This window comes from Galeopterus variegatus, unplaced genomic scaffold (assembly GCF_000696425.1).
Source record: "Galeopterus variegatus unplaced genomic scaffold, G_variegatus-3.0.2 Scaffold9364, whole genome shotgun sequence".
Classification (NCBI taxonomy): domain Eukaryota; kingdom Metazoa; phylum Chordata; class Mammalia; order Dermoptera; family Cynocephalidae; genus Galeopterus; species Galeopterus variegatus.
Window position 1 is genome coordinate 6,156 of NW_007735475.1, and position 19,150 is coordinate 25,305.

The following is a 19,150-nucleotide window of genomic DNA, read 5'->3' on the forward strand; positions in this document are numbered from 1 at the left end:
GCAGCGGCACTCCCGCCGAGGGTTCGGATCCCACATACAGACCGGCCGCTCACTGGCTGAGCGAGGTGCGGGAGCGACACCGAGGGTTGCGATCCCGTTGCCGGTCCCGGTCCGGTACGGGCGCGACACTGAGGGTTGTGATCCTTTGCCGGTCACAAAAAAAGACAAAAAGGAAAAAAAAAAACTGGTTAATATAGTAAATTTCATGTTATGTGTATTTTACACAATAGTAATTTACAAAGTTTCCCTCCACGGACTGAACCCCATTCGCTTATCACACATTGAAAGCTGTTAACCTGAGACTCCTGCTGCTTTCCAGGTGCTATGCAGCTTTGTGTTTTAGCCTTTGTGGCTCTTTGCCCAAGTATGATTTTGTTGGCGTGGTTGCATCTTGGTACACTGAGGCAGGCCAGGTCGTGATTTTGTCAGAATTACAACCAATTGTGCTGTTTTGCAGTTTTGCACACATTTCCCAGGTTGAGTGCTCCTTGTATTTTGGGATGAGGTCAGTGTGAAACTGGTGAAAATCAACAGATAGCAGCTGAAAATTTCCTTCTGTATCTGTCTCACAGGAGGGAAAGTGACCAGGGTATGACCTACTGACTGGAAAGTACCTGAAGAAAGTTCAACCTGTCTGAAAATAGGCATTCATGGGAGGGAGGGCATTAAATTAGGGGCGTGTCACTGTGTTTATGCAGGCCTGTGCTGGTTCTCCACGTCAGGCCTCGGCTCTGTGGGAGGCCATGAGACTGAGGCAGGCCAGGTCGTGATTTTGTCAGAATTACAACCAATTGTGCTGTTTTGCAGTTTTGCACACATTTCCCAGGTCGAGTGCTCCTTGTATTTTGGGATGAGGTCAGTGTGAAACTGGTGAAAATCAACAGATAGCAGCTGAAAATTTCCTTCTATATCTGTCTCACAGGAGGGAAAGTGACTGGGGTATGACCTACTGACTGGAAAGTACCTGAAGAAAGTTCAACCTGTCTGAAAATAGGCATTCATGGGAGGGAGGGCATTAAATTAGGGGCGTGTCAGTGTGTTTATGCAGGCCTGTGCTGGTTCTCCACGTCAGGCCTCGGCTCTGTGGGAGGCCATGAGTGTCGTGTAGAGTCGCAAAGTGTACCTGATGAGGCTTCGGTGGCCCAACAGAAGTTTCTCTTGAGGAAATCTGTTCCCTTTGCTTTAATTCTTTGCTAACCAGGCAACCTTCTGATCTTTAATTTGGTCCCCTGGGTAGACCTGTTTCTGTGGGGTCCAAACCCTATGTTAGAACACCCTGTCCTGATCCCCAAACCAGGCAGCTCTCCCATTGTAAATTAATAAATTGGTGTCCTGGCTTTTAAATCAGCCTCTGAGGGTTTGTGTAAACATGAGTCAGTCCCCTGAGCCTGACCAGGGCTGAGTAACTGAGAAATGCACGTTTCTGATCTGACAGTGCTGAGAGTGCCTCTGAACAGTGACGCTTGACCAAGACTTTGTCTCAGCAGCCAGTGGGCTCCATCTTGGTGTCTTTTCTTATTTTACAACTATCAGGAACACTGACTGTTGGGTGCATTTGCCATTTGGCAAATTAATAGACCAAATAATGTGTGCATAGGAAAATGGACTCCCATTTTAAAAGGTATAATCAAATTTTATTTATTTGGACTAATTGTGTTAGGCCTGTCTGATTTAATGAAAAGTATGAATTACAGAATTTGTAAAAATGTTATGACTCTCAGACACAGTTAATAACTGAAACTGAGCCATCCAGTTATTGAATAGTAGAATTCCAGCTTTAAAAAGTAGATGGGATGATTTGTAATTAATATATCAAATCACTACCCACAGCAGATCTTTGTTTTCCTGGTAGGTTTAGTATTTTGGAAAACAATGTGTTTTCTTGAGCCAAACATTTTCTTATATATACAGTTAATTTGCAGAGCAAGTTACTTTTTTAAGTTAATCGTTTAAGGATAAACTTGCACATAAAGTGACATTGTGGAGGCCAGACATTATTCAAGTGAGTATTTTAAAAATTCTAATGCACATGGTCCCTATTAATAAGCTTTTATGGTGTTTCTGGTGGCCCAAGAAGTACAGCCAGTATCCTCTCTGAGTTTCAGGGCTGTGAAGTCTATGCCAAGGAGTGTGGGACAGGTGCTTACAGATTCAGTGCAGGAAAGTGGGTCCCAACCACAATGACCTCAAAACGAGGTCCAAGACTGCCCGAGAAGGGCCCAGGGGCCCAGCAGAGTCACCGTCACCTTATGTCTGTGCCTCTGCTCTGAGTTTGGTCACTGATTTTAAGTTCTATGGTTTAGGTTTATTTATATAAATACTTACATAAATGGGATCTCTAGAAATAGAAAAACCCAATATTTTTATATAGTGAATTTTTGTATACTTGAGCTGTCAAAGGGAAGAAATTGAAATAAAAAAATATTTAAGATTCTATAAAATACAGTTTTGTCTGAGCAGTTAGAAAACTGGACTGGAAGTATTAAGCCTTAGTTTTCTCTTCAAAATCTAAGCAATAATAATTAATTTGATTAGAGAAATGATGTTGAACTCCCATTTCAGAAAAAAAAAAACACACAAACCCTATATATAATATTACCAGATATTATTAGAATCTGACCTTCCAGAGCTGAGGTTTTTCCTGATTGGATTAGACTGCCTATGTGTTACACTTCAGTACAAACAGAAATCTTATGGCCAATAGTATTGTTTTTCTAAAAGTGGTAATCCTATATCAATGCAAACTGAAAACTATTCCCAAATATTTTAAGTAATAATACATAGCTTTATCTTTAGTAAGCTTACATTGCTAATGTGTAACTGAGAATGCAAATTTAATTTCTACGCTTAACAATGAGAGTGAAAAAAAGTTATAAAAGTAAGCCCAAAGTCTATCAGTTCTGAGTACAGCACCCCTCAGCGTGGGCCCAGAAATGTCAACCTTCACTGTGCACGGATTAATTGGATTTTCATTTAATGCATGTATAAAACAGTAACTTTAGGTACAGAGAGATCGCAGACTCTTGAGGTCTTTAGACGTACCATTAATTAGAAATGTATGTAAATTTAGGTATAGAATTATCTTATTTATTTCCTGTAGTAATACAGGTAATATTTGCTTCTAAAGCATGAAGGACTTAAAAAGCCTGTATAAACAATACAGTTGCTAGAAAATAGGAAAAAACTCACTATGTTTGCAACTCAGCATAAGGGATGTCTTTCCCCTCCATTGGCCTTGTACAGCCTATTTCTGGGATAGTCAGTGCTTCCAATAAAGCTTTTAGAATGCCAAACCAGCTATCGCCCTGGGTTCTTGCTGTAACGATCATAAAATGAAATTGTATTTGCAGATCATTGTTCAGAATTCTTACTAATGATTAGAGGAAAATGAGGGTGGTTATGATGTGTCAAACAGGTAAACTGAACAATTTACTAGTCTGTAAAATGTTGCCTTTATCTTTAACAAAGGGCGTGGTATCATTTTCCAAGTAATATGAATTGTGTAAATGGGGAAAAAAATGTGTGTGTGTCATTATAGGAAACAAGGAGGAATTAAAGGGGGAAAGGACCTTCAGCACTGGGTTTACTGTTCTTATAGTGTAATATCTTTTAAATTTTTTATTGTGGTAAAAAAAACATATATATATAACACAAAATTTTCCAATTTAATCACTTTAAGTGTACAATTCAATGGCATTAATTACATTCGCAATGTTGTATAACCATCACCGCTACCTATTTCCAAAACTTTTCATGACCCCAAACAGAAACTGTGTACCCATTAAACAGTCATTCCCCTCAACCCCTGGTGATCTCTAATCTACTCTCAGTTCTCTGTGAACTTGCCTGTTCTAGATATTTTTGCTGCTCTTATGTTTTGATTTAACCTTGTTTCTTGTCTAAGTTAGTGTTTTAAACTGTTATAAACTAGGGAGATAAGAATGACGGACAGGGCAGCCCCTCAGAAGCCCTGCCAAGAGGGAAGCTTTTCCTTCCTCCCGCTTGTTCCCTCCCATTCCCAGGGGACATGTGGTTTTACTGGGTGCCAAGGACACACGTCCAGACTAGGAGGCTCCGTGAGAACCCAGAGCAGTACAAGCTCATCCAGCTTCCAGAGAGGGACCAAGGGGGCTAGTTGGCTTCTGGGGATGGAGCGCTCTGGGGTCACCTTGGAGGTCTGATTGCGTTGGTAGTCTCTGAGTGTCAGGTGTCCCCCAAAGTGGGCTGAGGTTAGTTTCTTCCAGGTTGTTCCAGGCTGGTGTGCTGCCTCTGACCACTCTGCATTTCAGAGTCATGTCCTAAGGGCTGGGTTAAGATGATGTTCGGTCTGCCAGATGTATCAGGGCTTCTATCATAAACAAGTACCTGCTGGGGTGATTGTGTCCATGCGACTGTCCCTGAGAGCAGAGTCCCCTGAGGACTTGCTCCCAGGTGATTGGAAACAGCAATGCCTCTATGCAATATCAGATCTCTAGTGGCTTCTGAGAGCCAGGGTGGACTTGGAGGGAAAAGAGTTGTCCTGGGGACGGGAATGGGGAGGGATAGCAGCTTGGACAAGGATCTTCAGGAGCAGCGTCTCTAAACCATGTGCCTTATGATTCCATCAGACCGATTCTTTCCTTCCTTTTTCCATTCATCACTTACTTATTGAGTTCCTGCTGAGCTTCATGCCCCCTGGTAAGAGCCATGACTGTTCCCAGAGCTCAGAGCTTATTCAAAGGGACCGTCATCAAACAAGGAAACAAACAAATGGCACTTCATCTGGCTTAGATGTTCATCCTCTAGTTTCTACAATCCAAAGCAGCATTGATCTCTAAGGTGGTGAAAATTTTAAAACTCATTTGCTTGGAAAATTTCCTCGCCATCCACAAACCTGGATATAAATTTTGGTTCTATGAATAAGCCTCTTTATATTTGTTCATTAAAATTCATGTTTTCAGTTAACTAAAGTTTTCTAAGTTCCACTACATAAGAGAATTCTAGATACTTAGTATCCCCAAGGAGGAAGGAAGGTTAAGTTCTCTATAATATATAATTTTATTCTTTTCAAGGGTCTATGTGCATCAGAAAAGGGAAAGATGGTTTTTGTTACTAATTTCTAAAGCATTAAGACTGCTTTTAGCTAACTTGTTTTTATATTAAAGCAGGAGCTCCCACTAGCAAGAAGACTGTGTCTGGGGTACCAGCACACCTGGTTCCATCCCCCAGGCGCTTGGCAAAACTGCAAGCAGATGGCCAGATGACAGAGCACCTCCCTGGAATGCAAATTCATGCCAAGGTCCCTGAAGATCAGAACCCAGCTCCCTCTCAGAACCAAGAGCTGACTCAGGATGGAGAACCCCATAAAAAAGAGCTTTCTCCCAGTAGCCATCTCACTTCCGAGCCTCCTCAACAGCTCGGCTCATCAGCACCCACTATTCCTCAGCAGGCACAAGACTTATCCCCAAACGTGACAGCAGAGGATATTCAACAACTGGATCTTTCTTCAAAAATAATAACCGCTAAGACAGATGTCCCTGAAGATGAGGCCCGGCCATCCGAGGTGGCAGCGGGTGACGGAGGGCAGTCTTCCACCCCTCCTTCCCAAGTGCCTCTTCAGCACCCTGACCCTCGTGCCTCCCACAGCCCCCAGCCAGACCAGGATGAGGAATCTGGGGAGGCCCAGGTAACCCTGACCCTCCCTCCCCTGTCTGAGCCTCCACAGGGACCTGTTCCAACTTCCTTCAACCCTCAGATAACACGGGATGAGGAAACTGAGTCAGACAAACTTCCACCCAGCACTTCCCATCATGATCCTCCAGAAGATCCTTCCCACCCTGATGCGGTGAAGAAGAAACTTGCTGGAGATTCTCAACAGCCTCTCACAGAGGAACCCCCCCGAGCAGAAGTTGTCCGGGTCGGTACTCCTTACCCTGAATTGTCACATCCCCAAGACTTATCAGCAAGTACAAAGCAGACCCAGGATGGGGAAGACCCAGTGACCTTGCTCCCTAGAAGCCGGCTGGCTCCCACCAGGCTGCCCCAGCCTCGGCTACTTGCTCCCCTCCAGAGGAGGAGGCCTACGCCCAAGCTCCTCTCACCCAGCAGGGAAGAGGCTTTAGGAACGACCTCAGATCAAACCATGACTCCCTCTCCCAGGCTGCCACCAACTCAGGAAGGAGACACCAGTAAACTTCCTCCCATCAGGACCCCCCATTCCAAACCGCCCCAGAAGCTGAGCCCCCAAGCAGCCCACGATCCCCAGCAAGTCCAGGAGGAGAAAGTCAGTGAGGTGAAACTGCCGCTGATCAGTCCCCCCACCCGGGAACAAGCACCCCAGCACATGCCCGATCCGCCCCAGGACCAGGAGGCCTGGAAAGTCGGGCTGCCTCACATCCCCACTCCCCGTGCAGGGCCACAGCCACCCGAGGACACAGGGGCTCCTCCTGGCCCAAGGCCTGTGAAGGAAAGCAAGGCTTCCAAGGTAGGCCGCTCCTCCAGCAAGAAGATTCCAGATCTGCAGGCCCCAGCCCACAACCAAGAGCCAGTGCAGCAGATGGGAGCAAGAAAAAAAAAACTCCCTATCCAAAGAGAGACAGCTAAAGGACCAGCACCTCTGAAGAAGGCACCACCTAGCAGCCACCCGACAGCCTTGCAGCTAGAATCCCATAGTAAGCAAACCCCTGTGATGGTGCCCAACCATCCTAACCCCAGCCCTCCCCTGAACCCTCAGGGGAACCAAAGGGGAAAAGTCCATACCCCAGGCACTCCAGAGCCACCCCACACTCAACCATCCTCTAAAGATCCCCGAAGGCAGGAAGAAAAAAGGGGAAAAGTACATCATTCCAGAAAAAAGGCCCATACCAACCTCCCCCCCCATGACCTGCCTCAGGATGTAGGTGTGTCCAAAAAGGGAACATCTTTGAAAAGAGAGATTTCTGAAGGATTCTCTCAAGAAAATAAAACTACCTTCAGCAGTGATGAGCCAACTCAAGAGAGTCAGCCCCCCGACAAGAAACCTCCCCAGAGCGAAAAGCCCTCTGCAGAGTCAGTACAGGACAGTGCTGCTCCTGTGAAGTGTCCAGGGGTTAAGGAACAGGCTCACAAAAAGGGAAGGTTTCAGAAGACAGAGATTGCTTCGGAACCCCCAGAGCAGGATGGCATGGCCCCCACCCAGCAGCCTGTCAAAGAGACACAAGCCCATAAGGGGACCAGTCAGACCAGAGAGAGCTCTGTCCAAAGGGACAGTGCACTTGCTTCCAAGCAGCAAGCCAAAGAGAACCGAACCCGAAGACACGGGGGAGTACCACAGGACGAGAACCCTGCTGCTGCCCAGAATCAGGTGTCTGCTGAGGAGGAGGGCAGCCGGAAAGGAAGGCTGCGGGCCCAGGGCAGTCAGAGCACCAAGGTTTAAGCCATCCCTGGAACCACTAGATCATTGAAGTCCGCCACCCCCTGAGGCAATGCTGTCACAGAATGAAGAGCCATGGCTGGGGCGCTGTGAGTCTATACACTGGCTTCCATCTGCAGCCACAATCAGCACAGGTGGTGGGGCTGTCCAGCGCTGTCCCGCCGTTGGATGGCTAGAAGGCAGCCAATCCTGGTGCCTCTGTGCCTCTTTAGCAGCTTGCCATCGCAGCAGGGAAGAGCAGCTGTTGCAGAGGGATACAGCAACAGAGGAGTTAGTGCTGCCAGCCAATAGAACCAGTCTTGAAGGCCAGTGCCAGCAAGGAACCTTTGCGTCCAGACACGAATTCCAACATGCATGCCAACTCTGGCTGAAACAGGGTCCCGTTGCCATTGCCATCAAATTGTGTTCTCTTCACTGGGAAAATTCACTTCTAGATTAGAAAATTCTCTCCCACCTCTTACATTATCATGGTGTCCCAAGGCAAAAAGAACTCTGAGAAAGGAAGCATTTGCTGTTTCTGGAGATTCCAAACCTACAGCTAATTTGTGGCGACCTTGTGTAGGGAAGAGGATGCATCTTTGCATGTGTGACACTGAGATCGAATGCTTCTTGTTTGCATTGACATATGTTGCCTGAAACTTACTTTTGTTTGAAACGTATTTCAAAATGGATACCTTCCTTCTCTCTCTGAATAGGAATCTCGTATGAATGAGCCCATGCCTTCATTATGCCAGACCATCTGGTTCAATCAGTTAAAAGAATTAGTGGGCAGAATATCCAGGTGAATCAGTTTTTCATTTATTTATTCATGCCTTCAGCATTCTTTTGCTGGCAAATACCTTCATTATGCCAGACCATCTGGTTCAATCAGTTAAAAGAATTAGTGGGCAGAAAATCCAGGTGAATCAGTTTTTCATTTATTTATTCATGCCTTCAGCATTCTTTTGCTGGCAAATGACAGGAGTCCAGCCTGAGCCAGCTTGTGTGAATCTATTAGAAGGGAGTAGAATATCTCATGCAACCAGACTGTGGGAAGGATAGGAGTGCGGCAGGGCAGAGAGATTGGGGACCAGTCACTGAACATAACAAGGACTCTTGTTGCCTCCAGGACTCTTGTCTAGGACTCTCTTTGTTTCTCATCTCCGTTTCTTTTTCCCATGTTGTCTTCATTCTTTGGTCTACAAATGACTATATATCAGTTTCTGCACGTGGCAGGGAACGTGGCCACCAACAGCTCTCAAGTTCATATCTGGTTCACCTCTGGCTGCTCCCACTACTGTAAGGGGATTAACTTGCATATTCCTTGGTCCTAAGGTTAAAAAACAAACAAAAAACTCCAGGGGAAAACTAATTGGCTTAGTTTGGGTCAGGTGCTTATTCTTAAACAAATCTGCTCTGGCAGGGAACAGGGTTACCTTGGCCATACCCATTGGGATTACTCCTGTCTATGGAAACTGCATCCCCAGAGAAGAGAGTAACTGTGAGCAAGGCAGCCAACACAAGATTCGACTCTTAAAGGATTACAAGATATTTATTGAGCACTTACTGTATACCACAGCAGCATCCTAAGCTGTGTTTGCCATCCTATGTTTAAAAAATGTAATCAATGACTAAATGCCTGTATACAAAGGATTACAAGATATTTATTGAGCACTTACTGTATACCACAGCAGCCTCCTAAGCTGTGTTTGCCATCCTATGTTTAAAAAATGTAATCAATGACTAAATGCCTGTATAAATTGTCTTATCTTACACAAAAGGTACGTATCCACAAAACTATGAATCTCAAATGTTATTTCAAGCGCAGCAGAGGAAATCGACATTATAAAAATCCAGGATGTAGGAATCCTCTTGTGCAGTGAAGAGCCTATGTAATGCTAGAAATTTCCATCTGATTTATCTGGTTTGTTCAAGGTGAAAGTAATAAGGTGATTTTTTTTAACATGTCATAATTTTTATTAAGCTAGGTTATTCATCCAACAAGCATTTATTGATCACTTTCTGTGTGCCAGATACTGATTGTTGCTGGATATAGTGAGATGGTGAGGACACTTCAAGGAGCTCTCTCTTTTATCGACAGAGACAGATACAAAGGTTCACTACAACACCATGTGGTTAGGACAGCTGGAAGCCCTAAAGCATGCTAGACTGTATGTGGTATCTTACAAATGAGAAAACCCATTTACTGACTTTTCCAGATTGTCATGAGAATACCAAGGAAGGACACTGAATTTCAGCCTAGGGTAGGAGAATTGGATCAGGAAACACTTCCAAGAGAAGATCACCTTCAGCTATCTTCAAGGTTGCAGAATTAGTCAGTAGACTGATGGGTGAAGGGAAGTTTTCTTAGAAGACGGAACAGCATATGCCTGAGCATAAAGGCGTGAGCAGGCATAGTGTCCTCTAGGACCCAGATGCCAGGAGAGTGGTAGGTCTGTGTAGACCCAAAAGGGCCTTTCGTGCAATGCTAAAGAGCTCAGAAACTTGATCTTGTAACACGGGGGAGCCGCTGAATGGCTAAATTTTGTATCGTAGAGGCATCATGTGGAGGTGGTAAAGAGGATAAATTTAAGGAGGGCAGTACAGGAGGCAGGAGAAATGGCTGGGATGCCATTGCGGGAGTCTGGACAAACAACAAGGGACTGAAGTAAGCATGGTGGCAGGAACGGTCAAGTTCAGTAAATATTTAGATTGGATATGGGGGAGGGTCGAGTGTGAAGGAGAGGGAGAAAATGAGGATAACCACCCATTTTCTATGAGCTGTGTATGGGCACTTTGGAAGTGCCAGTGCCTCACTTAGGTGAGAACTTTAGAAACTTACTTGGTTTCCTTTTTGGGCAACTGTTTCTGAGGCTCCTGAAGGCATTTGGAGTTGTATTTTCATTAGGACATGAATGGGAAGCGATAAGCCAAATTTTCCTCCATTGACTTGGAGGGAGCTCTGGCTCCCTTTTGCTGGGATCCATGCAGGTAATATATGCTTTTTGTTTGTGTTTGTGTTTTGGTTGTGGTAGTGTAAGTCCTTAATGTCTCAGATTCAGCGCAACTGGACATTTTGTTTGTGGTCTAAGGAAAGGAGTAGAAAAGGTCCTCAACTTCTCTCTAGTGAAAGGTTTTTACTGCTATTATTGGTTTTCTTGGAATAAGGGAAATTTCTGATTTTTAAATGTAGAATATAAATATTTAAAAATTGTCATTTTCTATCGATATTTACAAGCAAAGTTCATATCACTTCCATTTGATGTGTTCCTCAGCAAAGTGGTCTTTATGGGAAAAAACATTGTGGTTTATAGTCACTGTATCAGTGATACCGTCTTTGGCTTTGTAAAGGAAAGTCTGGCACCTAGTATTCAAATCGGCAGAGGTGATAATAGTTCCACTGGGCACGAAAGCCTTTTTTCAAATATTTTGCAGAACTATATCAATTATTTTCAAAGCCTCAAAAGATAGTTGGACAGAGAGCATGATTGGGCTGTTCATAAAAGAGGAAATAAAAATGGCTGATAAATATGTCAAAAAGTGTTTAACCTCATTATAAGTTAAAACAGAATAGACCTTTTTTCATACCAAATTGGAAAAGATGAAGAACAGGTTAGTGCCTGTTCTTGGGTAGGCTGTGGGTAAATACACTTTCTGTATCATCAACAAGAAAGGAAATTGGCACACATCTTCTGGGGGACTGTTTTACAATATCTGTCAAAGCCTTAAAATTTTGCATATCTTTAGTAATTCTAATCCAAGAATTATCCTAAGGAAATTATTTATGAGGATGTTCATATCAATGTTTTTTATAGTAAAATCGAGAAATAATCTAGGCTTCTAATGGCATTTAAAACATAAGTTATGGTATTATGGTACAGCCATATGCTGGAATGTTATGTTGCAATTATAATCATGTTGTAGAAGAATATTAAAGTAGAGGAAGATATTCAGTATATATTAGGTAGAAGCAGGTTAAGGAAGTCTAGCCACTATGGCTCCAGTTTTTAGCTCTGGGTTATTAGATTATGGGCAATTTTTATTTTCTCACTTATACTTTTTAGTAGTTTAAACATTTTCTACAATGACTCTGTTTATTCAGGAAAAAGTTATATAGAATTAAATTCACACATACGCAGTGAAGAGCTTTTATGTGAAAGCAACAGCCTTATGTTCTATTTTGATTTGGCATAATGAAGAACTTTCTAAAAGTTAGAGGTGATTCACAGAGGAACGAACAGGCTTTCTCCAGAAGTTAGATGCTCTGATATGAGAATCTTACAGAAAGTCTCCATATTTTGGGTGATTAGTTGAACTGGATGGAATTTAAAGTTCTTTTTATGATCTATGATCCATTTATGGCAACTGGCTCTGCTCGCTGGCTATAAAGAATCCAGCTGTCTGTTTTATTAAATGTAGTACTTAATACTAGAAAATTGCATGCACTTTCGTACTTTTTTTTGACTGAGATCCATAACTAGAAATGCATTTTACAATATCATGACCCAGTAAATCCATACACACATAGGAAACAAAAAAGTGTCATAAAACATTGTTCCTATGGTGATACACTCTGATGTTTTCTATAGTGCTGAATTTTAATTTTTTAAATGCCGGTTGTGACTTACTAAATTGTTTTCACAACTTAGTTTCTGACCTGCAGTTTGAAAAACGCTGCCCTGAGCACTCTGGAGCTTTGCTATGGTGCTGTCCTTAGAGGCCTGTTGACCCGACTCCCTGCTCTGTTGCCTTCAAGTGTGGTTGGATGAGTTGGTATCATTTATGCTGAATTCTTCTCTGGGACAAGAAATTGGTGTATTGGCAGTTATGTTGTCAGTGTTGGGCTCAGGATAAGATATATCCAAAATACATATGTATAATTATAAGTTCTCATATAAAACTTTAAAAAAAGCACTTTAAAACAATACTAGTGTTTTCACCACTAAGTACTTAGCTGACTCCCTTGCCTTTTGCTCCATGACAACCCTGAAAATCATCTTATTGTCATAAAAAATCTTCCAAATTCCACTTCGGATAATTGCACTATTTATATGGTATCTAGCACAGCATGTCCATAAATGAATTTAATTGCCTAGTTCAATTTGAAAGATATAATTCTAGAAATCTCTTTTCTGTATTGACCGGGCATTTGGAGCAGAGGATAAGAACCTAACCATTTCTGTGTGTGGAGGATAGACAAGTAATGTTAAAAGAACAAATTTCTAATATTAAAGCTGATTATGAGAGCAGTCAGGATTGGCAAAAGCTGAAGATCTTTCATTAAAGATTGAAACCTGAGAAATTCATGATTGCAAATAACACTAAAAGTTCAAAATAATCACTGGAAATTCCAGTTCCACTATAATCTAGCCTTGTGGCCTTTGGCAAGTTATAGAGTCCTTGGATATAAAATGGAGACAATAAGAGTACCAACCTTGGGCCGAGCCCATGGCGCACTCGGGAGAGTGCGGCGCTGGGAGCGCAGCAGCACTCCCGCCGCAGGTTCGGATCCTATATAGGGATGACCGGTGCGCTCACAGCGCTCACTGGCTGAGCAAGGTTTGGCCGGTCTCAAAAAGGACAAAAAAAAAAAAAAAAAAAAGTACCAACCTTGGTATTGTCACGAGGATTAAATGAGTTAACATTGAAAAACACCCAGAACAATGTGTGTCACACAGTAAGCACTTATGTGAGTGTTTGTTAGTACTAACATGTAAACAGCAAAAACTTTTTGCATTTTATCATTAATTGGAATAGGACAACACCATCCAGAGTAGGTAGAAATATTTCACAAATGGGATGGTCTTCTCTGAAAATACTTTTAAAAAATTTGACAACCTTGATTGGAACAAAATTGTAGTTCAGCAAAGTGTTACTGAGATCAAGAGGTTCTTCGGTGGACATTTACAGGCAGCATTGCAGCTTGGGGACATGAGTGGGGATACAGCAGTTCTGAGTTATTATGGATTTCCTTGTGATTCACATATAAGAGACTTGTAATAACACCTGGGATGTAGTATATGCTCAATAAATGTTACCTTTATTTTTACTGTTATTGTTTTGTTATTGATAAAATCAAGATCATTTATATTCTGGGTTTCAGATTGGTTAGATAGTAAATGCTGTCAAGTTACTTGTCTGGATAATGGGCAGTTTGATTTTCTTTGTGGTGGGTTGAGACAAAGACTGGCTTCCACAAGCTGCCAGATCTACAGACTCTCAGTTTCCAAGGACAGAAATAGAAAAGCAAAGTGAAGAGAGACAAAGTGTCATCGCTGGAGAAAGTGACCAGTGAAACAACATCTTTGAAAAAGTCGTTCTTGAAGGATAAGCCCTTAGCAAGCAATGGCCACACTTACCCAAGGTGGGAGTGTGAGGTTGGGTGGAAATCACATCAGAAATACAGTTATTCAAATGTGTTGGTCAAAGGATATGAGGAAATGTTACACTTCTCACTGTGTAATGGAGATGAAAAGAAGACTGCTCAAAGCAACACGAATGCAATGAGAAGCCCGAAGTGACTGCACCTCAGCAACTCCTCTGTTAGAAGGAGAAAACTGGGTACAGCCCCGATTCAAAGTTAGCTTGTTTTTTATTGTAAAGATAGGGAAGTTTCACAAGAAAAATCAGTTGATTCAATCATTTCAAAAGGATACAGACATGGGCAACAATAGTAACATCACTTAAATTAACAAGGTGACATTCCAAAGTACAATTTGTGGAAAGCTAAATTGATAAAACTTCAATCATTATCTAACCCAAAACATAACCTCTCCCCAAATGATTTAAGCAAAAGTTACATTCTTATGATAATTGTCTCTAAAGTTTTCATCAACAGCTCGCCCTTAGCGAACATTTTTTTCACATTTTTCCTACAGCAATTCCTTCAACATGTTTTAACAACAATCAGTAAATTAAACAAAGTACATAATCCCATCCCTAAACAGTGATTAGAATTGATTAGATGGGCTTTTGCCACACTATCTGTAGACCTTTGTCTCTTAATTGAGGGCTTTAGTCCCATACATGCATTACCTAAAAACCTTATTATAAAAATCAAATGAGAACCAAGATTTTTGACCCTCTAGAAGGAAATCCTTAGTGTGTATTGAAGGTCCCTGAAGGTTTCTATCCCATTTCCTGCCAGTCATTTCCACCCTTTTTCTCTCCTGTCCCTTTCCCAAATTCTTCTATGCAATGCAAATCTTATATACCAAGTTTCCACTCTTGAAATTTACCTTTCTATGGTTTATCTCCTTCAAAGTGTCAAGTAACTACTTCATAATAAACTCATCCACTTATTTTTGAAATTCTGGGTATTATTGTTATATGTTTTAATTGGGACATTCTGGATACAGTGCCCAAAGATTAATCTATTAGTTCAGCTCTACTGAAAACATTACAAAGTACGAAGTTTAGTGGAAAGAAACGTTTTTTTTTTTTTTCCTTTTTGTCTTTTTTCGTGACCGGCAATGGATCGCAACCCTCAGTGTCGCGCCCGTACCGGACTGGGACCGGCCACGGGATCGCAACCCTCGGTGTTGCTCCCGCCCCTCGCACAGCCAGTGAGCGGCCGGTCTGTATGTGGGATCCAAACCCTCGGTGGGAGCGCTGCCGCACTTCCCAAGCGGCGCACTATAGCAGTGCGCCACCAGGCCGGCCCGAAAGAAACGTTTTTGTATCTCATTTTCTCATGTGAATGTACATTCACATGCTTTCCTTTTTTTCCCTATATATAGGACTCCCCAAAGCATTTCATTATATATATATATATATATTTAAATATATGAATATATTTTAAAAAATATTTATAAATATATATATACACACCTGTGTGCAATATGTGATGCTTAAATCAGGATAATTAGTATATTCAGCATTATACAATGTAATCATTTTTGTGGCCCTTTACCAATTCCTTCCTTGCTTTTCTTTTTCTTGATGTAGAATTTGTTTCTGTTTAAATAGCTGATTATTTCCTTTGATTGGACACTCAAGAATATAGCACTTTATTGTTGGAATAGTTTAATAAATATGTTCATTTGTATCATACATAATGCAAACATTGTGGTAACTTTTTACTATAAAAGCTTATTTTGCTATGGAAAATCATTGGATGCTATGGGAAATTATTATTTTTCTAGTTGCTATTATTCATTTCTGAAAAGCACAAAGAGACAAGACTTTCCAGATGTAATTCTGTCCTGAAAAAATAGCCTCTTTTGGCACCTTCACTTTTCTAATAGCACTTCTTAATGAACTAAACTTTTTCATAAATTTTCCACTACAAATTACATAACTATCCTATTGGAAATAAATATTTAAAATTCTATAGCAGATGATTGTGTTTTAATTTGTTTTAAGCCCTTTTTTGGTTACATATTTCAGTATTGAAAATCGTTTTTATAGGGATTTACATTTTATGTATGTACGAGTATGTGCATTTAATCATGGTAGGTATCTTGTTAATTTTTTAAAAACCTCATTGCATTTTTTAAGTATCATTTGAGTTGGGGGAAAAATAAATGATTCTGAAGTCATCTGGGCATCTGAGGACTTTTGTCTTAAAAATCAAAGCTTATTTCCAAGTCATCCAGCTGCTTTCAAAAACTTCAACTTTAGTGTTGATACTTTTTTTTTTGCATCTTTTTAACGTTAAAAATAGTTCATATTGAAAAGTGGACAGGAGAGTAACTAAACTGCTATACATGTAATCTTATTAATGTTGAAACATTGGTCATTAAAATAGGGATTTTTGTTTTCAAAATATTCAGAATCTGACCCCCAAATGATAATGTTATTACTAGTTATTGACCTGGCTATGTGCCTGTAACACCAGATCATCAATGTCTTTTATTTTCTCCTTTTCTTTATGCAGTGAAAGACCCTACTTAGTTTGTGTGATGATATGATGTTAAATACACATATATATGCTTTATTCTTAGGTTTATGGCCCCTATTGCATGTGTTATTTAGCTGGGATTCTATGCTTATTCTTTTAAGATTTTTTATACACATACTATTTTAATTCATTTTATTTCCAAGAGATATAAGTCTAAATAAAAGGCCTAAGCCATTTAGAATTAATTTGAGATGTAGTTCTAGTTGTTTGAGACACTTCATTTATATTTTCCTGCATTTGGTAATGATACTAACCCATAAAATAACTTTAAAATCTTCCATGCATCATTAAATTCATTTATGCTTTGCTGTAAGTGTTTAAATAAATTTAACCAGCCTGTATACTGTAGTACTTGGTTCTTTTGTGGACTGTAAAGTAGTTTATATATTTTTTAAATGTTGCTTGAAGGTTGACTTTAATTTAGATACTTTGAATAAGATCACATTAGGATACTTTGTTGCAGGGTGTTATTACAAAACAACATTGATAATTATGTTTTTTTTTTTAAATTGGGAAGTAAGATCTTTTGTCCATTGATGTATCAAGTTATTAGAAAATATGTTAGGAAGTATTAGGATACTTTGTTGCAGGGTGTTATTACAAAACAACATTGATAATTATGTTTTTTTTTTTAATTGGGAAGTAAGATCTTTTGTCCATTGATGTATCAAGTTATTAGAAAATATGTTAGGAAGTGTATAAAACTCTTTATTGTAGTAGTTCAAGTAATTAAAGTGGTGGCATTACAATGTAATTTAATAGTAATCTAAATACATTATGTTTACCCAAAATGTTTTGTTGCTGAGAAACTATTAAGACACTAAATTGTTGGGATTACAGCTGCATTGTATCACCAGATTGAACTTGACTTGTTTACACAATAGTACAGATGGCTTATGTCTTAGAAAGCGAGCAAAAGGAAACCTGTCTCAATATATAGGATCTTTTCTGTGGAAACTATTTCAATGAATAAACCTTCTACGTCTTTAATTTTTATCTTATTTAGATTTGTTCAAATTCATCTGGTCTTTTTCATAATTCTCTGTTCTTAGAGTCACATCAACAGGACACGTGGTTTTTGAAAAAAAATAGCACAAGGTCTACAGCCTCCCCCTCCCCCTCCCCTTTTTTTCTCCAGCCACACTGAATTCTTTACTGTGCTGCAGTTATGCTAAGCATGCTCCTGGGTCCTTATACAAGCCACTTTCTCTGCCTGATATGGTTTCTCCCAGATATTTGAATGCTTCTCTTCTTCATGTCTTTAGATATCTGTTCAGATGTCACCACCATAGAGAAGACTTCCTTTGGCCACCATATCATCACTGTGTCCCCTTATCTGGCATTCTGTTTCTTCATTGCACTCATCATTACCTGACATTATTTAATGTGTTATTTGTCTGTCTCCAACATTAGAGTGGAATCCCCGCAGGTCAAGGACTTTTTATTTACATCCAGAGCATATCCCCAATCCAGAGCACCATCCAACACATGTAGATGCTCAATAAATATGGGTCGGATGAGTTTGTTTGTTTTTTTTTAATCATAGACTTAACAGAATGTTTCTACATACAGTTGTCTTCGTTTATCACTTTGCAATAAACACAGTCACTTTACTGTTCCTTTTTAGGTTGCTCTGTTACCTGGAATCCCTTGGATGTATTCCTAGTCTCTTTGTTGCATCTGTTGAATCTCCCTGCCTCTCTCTCAAGACAGGATTGTGGAGCCTTAGAGTTTCCTATTATGATTAAATACTTTTACTCGTCTGCAACAACTTTTACCTTGCATCACTGGCTTGGGATTGCCACACAGTTTGGGGGGAGCTCAAGCTCAGATTCCACACCTGTACACAGCACAGAAATAGAGGTCTGTTTTCCCACAGGTGTTTGTATCTATCCTCAGTCCTGGTGAGACTCTGTGCCCAAGCAAAATCTCTTGGTCTGTGGGCTGAGATTTCCAGACACCTCCTTTCCAACTTCTCATCAAGGATCTCAGGTCTTGCATACCAACCGCACAGGCGTTGTGGCCCCTCTCTCAGTCCAGGTGTTCAGACCTCCTCCCCTGATACCCTCTGATCTCTTGGCATCAATTCCCACTCCTCTGACTTAGAGTCTTCACTTCACGTGTAGCATTGGGAAATTTTCTTTCTTGGTGTCAGCCTTACTCTGTATTAAAAACAAAACACATTTCTGTTAACATTAGTATATACTTTTTTCTTTGGGTGGCAGTAGCTTTCCCATCTACTCAGCCATATCGACTAGAGGTACATGTGGAAATTACTTATTTTAGCATTTTAAAAGCCATACTTAATGAAAGTGTTGATCTTCCTATATATCCAAATGTATTTACACCTGGCTCCTCTACAGATGAGCAGTAATAGAAATTTATATTTGTATTTTCTAAGTCTCTGGACATTCTAGTATTTTAAAGGAAATATTAAAGGAAAATTTAAAGGAAATGTTAGACATTATTTGTAAATAAATTTTGTCAAACAGTGGCCTCATCATTCCTTCCATTCTACTTTAAAGTTTCTTCTCGGCATTGCTGTTTTATTTAACTTTGGGCCTTTTAGAAGAATTTTGTCAAATGGAAAGTAATTGTAAGGATAACTTTTCAATTAGGTATCTAGAAGCCATCAGGGTTTTGTTTGTTTGTTTGTCAGCTGGCCAGTAGGGGGTTCCAAACCGTTGACCTTGGTGTTAGTTACCACCACAGTGATCTCCCGAGTGAGCTGACCGGCCAGCTCAGGAGCCACCGTTTTTTGACATGTTTTCTTCCCTTTAATCCCATTCAAAAGGCTGTTTTGATCAAGTACTAGGTATATTCACAGGATGTGTTAGCAGGTGTTATAGGCTGACTTCATAATAATAATAATTATTATT

The 19,150-nt window shown here is 40.7% G+C and overlaps 1 protein-coding gene across 1 annotated transcript in view; it reads left to right on the plus strand.

Moving 5' to 3' along the window:
• The window catches only part of LOC103609223 (leucine-rich repeat and guanylate kinase domain-containing protein-like), a gene marked incomplete at its 5' end in the record, with an annotated part of 53,357 nt that overhangs the window by 2,564 nt on the left and 31,643 nt on the right, over window positions 1–19,150 (plus strand). The window lies entirely within an intron of this gene.